At 36.8% G+C, this 10,362-nt stretch overlaps 1 long non-coding RNA gene across 10 annotated transcripts in view; it reads right to left on the bottom strand.

Moving 5' to 3' along the window:
• Window positions 1-9,388: 9,388 nt before the first annotated feature.
• Window positions 9,389-10,362, bottom strand: part of LOC109502461 — a 306,856-nt gene continuing 305,882 nt past the window's right edge. For 9 of the 10 annotated variants that reach the window (XR_006583356.1, XR_006583355.1, XR_006583352.1 and 6 more), the window contains one exon: window positions 9,391-9,466. This is a non-coding gene — a long non-coding RNA (uncharacterized LOC109502461). Of the gene's footprint in view, window positions 9,467-10,362 lie in introns of all 10 variants that reach the window. The other variant, XR_006583358.1, reaches the window with a different exon arrangement.

The raw sequence follows: 10,362 nt of genomic DNA, 5'->3' as shown, positions 1-10,362 counted from the left end.
TGTGCATTGGGAATCTTTCTGTAATATTATTATTATTTAGATTTTTATTTTTACCAGTCTAACTCTACAGATTTGGCATTTTTATTTTATTATTACTATTAAAATAGCTGACGTATTATCAACTTCTGTGGTTTGTATTTCTTTAACAGTTCTTTTATTGCACGTGCATGGATGGTAAGCTCTCATAGTCTTTGAATGTCTGAAAAGTTTTTTTTTTTTTACTTTCACTGCTAAATATTCATTTCAACTATTTAAAAAATTCTAAATTGATACTTAGTTTTTTTGTCTAATTGGTATATCAATTACTAAGAGAGGTATTAAAATCTCCAACTAAGACGGTGCACTTTTCTATTTCTCTTTTCCATTCTGTCAATTTTTGCTTTATATATTTTGAAGGACTGTTATTGTGTCTTTATGATGAATTCAACCTTTTATCATCATGAAATTTACTTTCCTCTTTAGCTCTTGTAGGAGTCTTTTTCTTGTTTTTTCTTTTATCTGATAATATAAACCCTTCAGCTTTCTTGGGTGTACTGTTTGCATGGTACATCCTTTTCCATTCATTTACTTTCATTTTACGTGTTTACATCTTACTTTTCATCTTCATTTTTTTTTTTAATTTTTTTTTCAACGTTTATTTATTTTTGGGACAGAGAGAGACAGAGCATGAACGGGGGAAGGGCAGAGAGAGAGGGAGACACAGAATCAGAAACAGGCTCCAGGCTCTGAGCCATCAGCCCAGAGCCCGACCCAGGGCTGAACTCACAGACCGCAAGATCGTGACCTGGCTGAAGTCGGACGCTTAACCGACTGTGCCACCCAGGCGCCCCTCATCTTCATTTTTTAGCATAACATACATCTCTTTAGATTGCATATTGTTTTTTAATCCATTCTAAAAATCTCTGCCTTTTAATTGGAGGGTTTAATATATTAATAATTAATGAAAGTATTGTTATGGTAGATGTAGGTGTACCATTTTATTATTTTTTTGTTGGTTCCTTCTGCTTTTTTGTTTGTTTCTGTCCCTCCTTTATCACCTTATATGGGATCATTTGAATATTTTAGAATTCCATCTTAATTGATCTATTTTTTACATTTATAACTTTGCATTGCTTCTTTTTTTTTTGAGAGAGAGAGAGAGAAAGAGATTAAGTATGTGAGTGAAGGACAAAGAGAGAGAAAGAGAATCTCATGAGGGGCAGAGAGAGAGGGAGAGAAGGAGAGAGAGAGAGAGAAGCAGGGCTCACTCCGGGGTCATGTTTTACCCGAAGCAGGGCTCATGCTCACTGGATGAGGGACTTGGACTCAGGAACTGTGAGATCATGACCTGAGCTGAACTCAGATGCTTAAATGACTGAGCCACCCACACATCTGCACTGCTTCTTTTAATAGGTGCTCTATTATTACATTCTTAATTTTTCAGTTTCCTCAGAGTTAATATTATACCACTTCGCATGAAATAAAGAAAGCTTTCAATGCTATAGGCCTATTTACCCCTGTTGTTTATGCTACAGTTGTCATATATATTTCATTATACTTTTCAAACCCACAAGACTATGCTGTAATTTTGGCTTTACATAACCCTGTGTTTTAAAGAAATTAAAAAGAAATACTTATCTTATATTTACCCAGATATTTACCATTTCTTGTATTCTTCATTCTTACCTGAAGATTTACGTTTCTATCTGCTATCATTTCTCTTCGGTCTGAGGAACTTCTTTTAGTACTTCTTGTAGTACAGGCCTGCTGGCAATATATATTTTTTGTTTTCGTTTCTTTTATGTAAAAATGTCCTTATTTTGCTTCATATATGGGGATATTTTCACTGGATGTGGTATACTGAGTTGAGAGTTATGTTTTCTCCCCAGCTTTTTAAAGATGTTCCACTCTTTCCGGCTGCCAGAAGCCTTAATAAGGTAACGGTAGCTCTAAATGTTGTTGCCCTATGCATATGTATCATTTTTCTCTAGCTGCTTTCAAGATTTACCTGTCGTCTTTGGTTTTCTGTGGTTTGACTATCATGTACTCATATATACTTTTCTTCATAGTAGCCCTGCTTGGGGATCTTTGAGATTTCTGAATCTTTAATGTGAAATTTTTATCAAACTTGGGAAATTTTCAGTAATTTTTATTCAAATATTTTTTTCTGTTTCCTTTTGTTGTGTGTTTCTGTGACTCCCCTTCTGTGTATGTCTGTTAGGCCTTTTCGTATTGTCTAAAAGGTCCCTCAAGTTCTTTTTTTTTTTTTTTCGATTTTGTATTTTCTGTTCTTCAGGTTGAATTATTTCTGTTGACCTAACTTAAAGTTCATTAACTTGCTTCTGCCATCTTCCTTCTGCTATTAAATCCATCCAAATATATTTTTAATAATTTTAGATATTATATTTTTCAGTTCTAGAATTTCCATCATCTTTTAATACATTTCTCTTCCGAAATTTATTTATTTATTTTTATTTATTTTTGTTTTGAGAGATAGAGAGAGGACACAAGTGAGCAAGGGGCAGAGAGAGAGAGAGAATCCCTGGAGGGGCAGAGAGAGAGAGAGAGAGGGGGAGAGAGAGAGAGAGAGAGAGAGAGAAGCAGGGCTTACCCAAAGCGGGGCTCGTATTTCCCAGAAGCAGGGCTCAAACTCACCCAATATGGGTCTCAAACTCGGGAACCATGAGATCTCGACCTGAGCTGAAGTCAGATGCTTAATGATGGAGCCACCCAGATGCTCTCTGCTGAAATTTATTTATTGTGTACATATTTTCCTTTATGTACTTGAGCATAGTTATAATAGGTGCTTTAAAGTCCTGCCTGCTACTTCCAATTTATGATCGCCAAGGATTGGTCACTGCTTATTATAGTTTTCTCTTGAAAATGGATCATATTTCCTGGTAATTTTGGATTTTATCCTAGATATTGTGAAATGTTACGTTGTGGAAACTCTGTTATATTCCTCCAAAGAGTGTTGTCTTTTGTATTTTAGCAGACATTACTTTGGTTGGATTCAAAATACAAACTGAGCATTGGCAAACAGCTCAAATCTTATTTGGGTTCTTTAATCTTTAGTGGAGTCTGTGCATTGCATGCATGTTTAGGGAATTAGAAATTTGTACAGAGTCTATATCAAAATTTGGGGATTTCCTTGTCTGTGGTTTTGTTTTATTTTGTTTTGTTTTGTTTTTCCCAAAGAATTATCCTTCTCCCGACTTTCCATTGTTTGTGATTCATTTGAACTCTGTACTCTGGTTCTTCAGGTGAAAAAGATTGTGGTTTTTCCTACTGGAATCTTAACCACATTGTATAGCATCAACTTTTACTTGCTTTCAGGCTAAAAGCTGTAAAAAATGGGATCTCAAACCTTGCTTTGGTTCTCTCTTTGGTGCCTTCAGGTTGTTGCTTTTTGTATTTTGTTCAGAGTTTATAGTTGTTATCTGCAAGAGAGTAAGGTGTGGTAGGAGCTTACACACCTACATTATCATTTTAATATCAACTTGTTCTTATATCCTTTCTGCCTATATTGGTTTCACGATGTCATATTATTTCTCAATGGATATTGTACCTACATTTCTTTTTGAAATCTTCCATACATTATTTCAAGCTAATTTTTATGCTCTATAAAATAAATTCCACCTCCAGGTTAATCTTTTCCTCAAAAGGTTTTTTTTTTTTTCAGCTTCTCTCTCTCTCTCTCTCTTTAGAATTTGCAGGCTTATTTTGAATGCTTTTGTTTGTTTTTTGTTTTCTCTATCTCCCTGTACTATTGACCATGTGAGAGAACTCACGTAAGGCCCAGATTTTCAGCAGTGACGCTACTGTTCCTGTCTTGCATGAAACACTTGCAGCATCCCTTCCTCCCCAGGAGTCAAAATCCCACTGGTCAATGGCTCCCTACTGACCTAGGTGGCGGCACACTTGACACTTTGGCCCCTACCTACTCTTTGGACAGTATGGATATTATCTTTTATACGAATCTGAGTGCATCTTATTTGGTTTCTCTTAGTATTCCACCCACTTGCTTGTTTTGAGTAGATGGTGTGCATAAAGCATGCTCCCACTATGCAAGTTGTCCATGAAGACAAGTTTTTCTATCCTGTCTACTACATACAGCAATGCCTCTCTATATTCTTTTGCTCGCTCCTTTCTGTGTCTATCAGAAAATACATTAAATTTTCCTTTCCATTGTTTTGTGTAATCTAGATGATGCAGTCTTACTTGTATGTAGCCAGGCCTCCTGATTTTAGAATTAAGGCGAAGAAGATGGAATTAGTGAGTATTTATATGTAAGGTAGGATACTAAGGGGAGGAAGGGATAGTATTTGTGAAGAGAACACATTATAATTTGGGGGTTAAGATAACAGACCGTGAAGTCTAAGTGTGTGGCCTACAATCCTGGCTCCACTGTGTACTAGCTCTGTGGTATTGAAAAGTCTCATATTCAACAAGCTGGCAATAGACTTCCTATTAGGGAGAAACCTTTTAATTTTGATTCAGAAAAAAGACTTTGATAGGCAATTGGTACAGATGATGAAACTCTTAAGGTATAACTAATCATATTGCTCCAGGACAAAATAATAGGGCAGTAAACTTCTCTTTAGGAAAAAATAAAATTCATTTTTTTGCTCCTGAAAGGAAATGGGTATGGAATATGGTGTTGTGACACTGAGGCCTGATGGAGGAGGACTAAGCACTGAAAGTCCTTCAATGGTGGTGTGGCTAAAGGACATCTCAAGAAAAGAATGCATATTGCTTACTGTAAAGTTGCTTGTTTTCCTGAACTATGATCCTGTCCTATTTCACAGCCCCCAAATTTCAGGTGGTATCACTAACCTCATCAATGGCTTATATGAGATATTTTTTTCAATTTTTATTTTTAGAAAGAGAGAGAGCACATGAGTGAGGGAGAGGGGCAGAAGGAAAGAGAGAGAAGGAGAATATATATATACATACACATATATGTGTGTGTGTGTGTGTGTGTGTGTGTGTGTGTATATTCCCCCCCCCCCCCCCCCCCCCCCCGCCGAGAGTGTAGGTAAGGTACAGGAGAGAAGGAAAGAGAATCCTAAGCAGGCACCACAGTATCAGCATGGAGCCGTATGTGGGGCTCCATGCCATGACCCTGGGTTCATGACCTAAGCTGAAATCAAGAGTCAGATGCTTAGTGGACTGAGCCACCCAGGTGCCCAAGATTTTTATGTGTTTATAATTTTTAATGGAAATCTGCTGAGGCAGTCCATAGACTGAATGAAATCTTCAGAACCAGTGGAATGAGCCCCAGAAGTGAACAAGAATTTATATTTATTTAAATCTATGTTTCGGTATTTATAGAATCCCAAGAAGGGTTTCAGATTTTAATTAGGAGATCCCAAGTTAACAAGTGATCACAAAAATGAGGAATGGTTGGAAGGCAAAGCGAGCAGAAGAACTCTTGGTTGAGTGGGGGAGGTTAAAGATCAACTGAAGGCATCTCATACCCATCATCTGATCATTCCTACACTAATTCTGACCATAAGTACGTATAGAAGATTCTCATTTATGATAGAGGTGTTCTCTAAAGTTGCCACAAACACTGAATTAATGAATACTGAACTTAGGGAAAACAGAGTTGATCAATGTTATGACTGATCAATACATAACCTTCGTTTAGGTGTGTTTCCATTTACAGACACCTTATTTAACATAGACTTGACACATTAACATTGAATTCATGGCCACCAGCTCCCTAAGGGACTCCTGAAAGAAGTTTCTCTCACACATAGACTTTTTGTGTGAAGCACATCAAGCTTTCCTGTGCTTAGGAACACTAGACAGAACTGTATTACTTTGCTTGGGGGCTATTTTAAACAGCGGAATGACCAACAGAAAGCACAGCAATGTGAGAAACACGTGACACTAAAACAGACCACAGAAAGAACACTTGTTTATAGGACAGAACCTGAAACAAGAAGGCAGAGGGTCATCTTGTTCAACTTCAGCTAGGAATGTGGCCATTGGATGACTCTTTTTTTTTTTTCTGCTCTGTACATGTCTGTGAGTGACCTCAACAGCACAGCAAGTATTGATTTTGGGGTTACAAATAACTTTTGGTGAGTACTCAAATTACCAAGTACAGAGTCCCTAAATAATGAAGATTGCCTGCATTTTTATTTTGACAGGTGTCAATATGTGCTTAGGACTTGGCAGCCACAGGAAAATCTTCAGTTCTGTTTCTCATATTCCAAATGAACAGAAAAAAATAGAACATGATCTTTAATTATGTACTCCTATTTAAAACCCGGTTAGAGAAAATAGGACGAGTTCAGCAACTCTGCTTCTTTTAGAGGTTCTGCTTTCATATAACATGTGCATTTCCTCCAGAAAATTAATGAAATAAATTCCTAAAAATTTAAAACCCAAAAGTTTACAGACTTAGGAGTTCTTTCTAACTGAGTAAAAACTGTAGAAAAATTTGAAGGTAATTTGATACATTAAAATTAGTTTTATTCTATATTTCCAAAGTCCTAATGGCTTTTTAAATTTGAACACTTAGAAACATTTATGAAACCACAGCCATTACTAACAGAATGTATAAAAATTTGCAATTATTAAAGATTCCTCTCTGACATCCTCAATGTCAAAGTAAGTCAAACAGGTATTTAACTCCACAATTCAAACCACATTGACTAAATCAAAAATATAACATTCAGATAAAAACAAAAAACAAAAACAACTTACTGAGCCTCCTGGGTGGCTCAGTCCGTTAAGACTCCAACTCTTGATTTAGGATCAGGTCACGAGTTCGAGCCTAGCATAAGGCTCTGCACTAAGAGCTTACAGCATGGAGGAGACTTGCTTGGGATTCTCTGTCTCTGTCTCTCTGTCTCTGTCTCTGTCTCTGTCTCTGTCTCTGTCTCTCTCTCTCTCTGACCCTTCTCTGTGCACGTGCACTCTCTCACTCAAAAATAAATAAACATTAAAAAAAACATTTTAAAGACATTAGTGATAAAAAATATAGTATTGGGTATCTGACCTCAGAGAAAGAATCCTATTTTTAAACTTTGGCAACCAGGGTCTATCAACCATTCTGGTACTTCTTTCTCTTCTTCCCGTTTGTTACTCTTGGGCAGCCAAGATTCATCCAATATGAAAATTATTTACAGCAACAGGAAATACTTTATTAAAACTATTTATATGTGGTGTTCATGAGGGTAAGCTGTAAGGAAGGATATAATAAAGCCTCTGTTTAAATGGTGTCATCATAAGAGTAAGACAAGTGAATAGGGTTAGAAATGAAACTCCTAGATCCTGCTACATGTACCACTATCAGAATGTGGCAGTTAGTCAAAAAAATTTTAATCTGAATAAAAGCTTTACAAAGCTCAGACTTATAGGTACCTAATTAGTGATCAGAATTTCTCTATCAGATGTGTGCAGGGGGAAAACTTGATGGTATGGTAGTCAGTAGATGATTTGTGTCTTTCCCTAAAGGGGTACTAGCTCACCTTTTGTAGGTTCATGCCTTCATTCTTTCGTCTAATGGAGCCATAATATCTTCCTTGGTTTTCCTGTTCTGCAAGAAAAGGATAACTTTAATTTTGTAGTGCCAGGGTTCGGTAAATACTCTGTGCCCAGATAATAGATTTATATTAAATGGATCATTTGAAGCTTGATTTTACAAATGCGGTCCCACCAGCACCATGCTTAACCTGAATAAACTAAATGTGGCACCTAATATTTTTGTCTGCACATGGTAAGAAATGTAAGCAATAAGTGTTTGTTGATATTGCCTGAACTAAAATGGACACAATATATAGATTTAAAAAAAACCCAAACCTTATTTGTCTTTTTATTTATTTACCACTATTTGGATTACTAGATACCAGAATAGGTGACCAATGAACGGCATTAGCTATGTGAAGAGGTTAGATACTAATTGCTTTAGGATTTTTCTGCCTGTTGGGAGACAGGATCCCACAGTAATATGGCGGTATGATCCCATTTTACAGATGGAGGTAAATATATATATATATATATATATATATATGTATTTATATATTTATATATATATATATATTTATAAATATTTATATATATATATTTGGAGACTCTAGGTGACATATCTATGAGAAATGAGCTTAGTCAGAAATAGAAATTGATATAAAATATACACAGCAACAATGATTAATTCCTTTACTTTATTATTTGCCTAACTCCTTTGTTTCTAGTTCAGGAAGTGAGGTTTTGTTTATTTTTAAGGATTCCGGTTGGAGCCTATCAAAACTAACTGGACCAAGGGCTCTAGGGTCTGTTAACAAATAGTAAAAATACACGCTCTGACTTGGTTAGAAATTGCTTAAAACATTAATCACACTCATATCATTTAACTAAGTTGTCTACCTCCCTGTTTTATTTAAATCTCCATTCAGTCGTCAATGAACAGAAAGCATCCTGTGGTACAGTTTCTTTTCTACTTGCCTGACTTCTTTTAATGCTTTGTTTTGTCTTTGAAAGATAAATGCAGAAATTTGCAATGATTTAAAGGAATAGAGAAACTTTCAGGCCAGATTCTATACTTTCCTGTGTGACCTAGAAAGAAGGCAAACCCATTAATGCAGGATTTGATTTTCTAGGAGAAGCACTGGCCTTATCAAAGCAGATGTTTGTAAGCAGTCTATTTACTCATATAATAGGTAACTCTCCTCCCTCTGGACCCTCACACACAAATGGCAAGAATAGTTTAACTTTCTTACTTACAGTCAGATATGATCTATATTTCCTGATCATGCTCAGCATGGACTCATGGTTTCATCTGTCTACAGAGATGAAGATCATAGAAAGGGACAGACCCAACATACTATATTGAGTATTTACCATGTGACAGGTCGTATATTAGAACATTCTAAGCACATTATCATATCTTATCCTCCCAACAACCTATAGAAGTAAATACTATTCACATATTATGGTGAGAGCTTGAAACATAAACAAGTTAATGATATGGTTAGTAAGTGGAGATGGTTGCTAAATTTGGGCACAAAACAAAATTAGAAGCTTGGTGTAAGGAGGGCCCAGGAAGAAAGCAAAGGATACACATAACACCTGTGAGGAATAAAATCTGCTTCGAGTACTTTTGGGGAGTTCAGGCACTCCTTTTGCTACTCAGATGAGTACTCAGATGAGTAGCACAGTTATCTATGTCCTTGTTCTTTTTACTAAATTCATCCCCCTCTCACAACAGGGGAAGTTTTTGTTCATTTAGAGTGCATGTTTTTAAAGCTATTGACCTAGAGTTGTCATCACACTCTTCCTACTTCAAATAGTCTGAGTATTAAGATAAATATATTCTCCATCACTTTACTGCTAACCAAACAGACCCTTCAAGCATAGGGGAAGAGCTAACTCATGAAAAATAATGTATAATACTTGCCTCCTCTCTAAAATATACATGGATTGGAATATCACCACTCTGGAATAGAAGTAGACCATATAAGAAGGCAGGCATCTAGAAACATATATAAAAAAAGTAAAGAAGTACATTAAACACAATGGATAAGTAGAAAAAAGGCATAATAAGGCAGCTGGGTTCGGGAGAGGGAGAACAGTGGAAAATCCCCCTTAGACATTTTTTTCAACACATGCTAGAAGAAAAGAAACTCAGCAGAAAGGGCTTCTCTAAATGTGGAGCTATTTCTCCATCCCAAGGCTGGTCTTCCTATTTCATGTTTCTCAGTGGTCAAGTTTCATGCTCTAATTCCTTAGCACTTCTAGGTTGTGTGGTCTGGCCTGCAGTGACTGTTTAGCAAGCCAGCCTCTGCAGATTCAGTGTGGTGTTTCATGCAGAAGTGGAGAGGGTGACAGCAATAAGGGGCATGACTGGGCCACAGGGCCCTGCAGGCACGAAGATTCACCCAGAGCTCCAGCTAGCTTGAAGAACTTATCCATGGCACCAGTATAAGGCAGCTGCAGAGTGGTCCAGCCAGTGACTGTTATCTTTGGAAAGAATGAGATAATCAGACATTCTGAGAAGGCACAAAGGTTTGTGTCCAATAAGCAGGGCTGTCATAGTCTCCCTGAGGGTCATCTCCTTTCTAGCCAGCCAGAAGAGAGAACATAGAGGTGTGTATCTGGGACCTTTTCATGGGATAAAACCTTCAAGGCACACATCACTTCTGTTCACATTTTATTGATTACAACTCAGCCACATGGCCACATTTAATTGTAAGGGAAGCTAGGAAATGTAGTTCAGTTGTGCACCTAGAAAGAAGAGGGAAACATGGGTTTTGAGGGGCATCAACTGTATATTTTAAAAAGTGTAGCCTAGTGAAATTGAGTGCCTTGCCAAAAGTCACACAACTTAGAATCCAAGTTCTCCCTACAATGATACGCTTCTTACTTTTT

This window comes from Felis catus, chromosome A1, assembly GCF_018350175.1.
Source record: "Felis catus isolate Fca126 chromosome A1, F.catus_Fca126_mat1.0, whole genome shotgun sequence".
NCBI classification, from domain to species: Eukaryota; Metazoa; Chordata; class Mammalia; order Carnivora; family Felidae; genus Felis; species Felis catus.
Note: the sequence above shows the minus strand (reverse complement) of the source record. Positions and strands in the feature narration are given on the sequence as shown.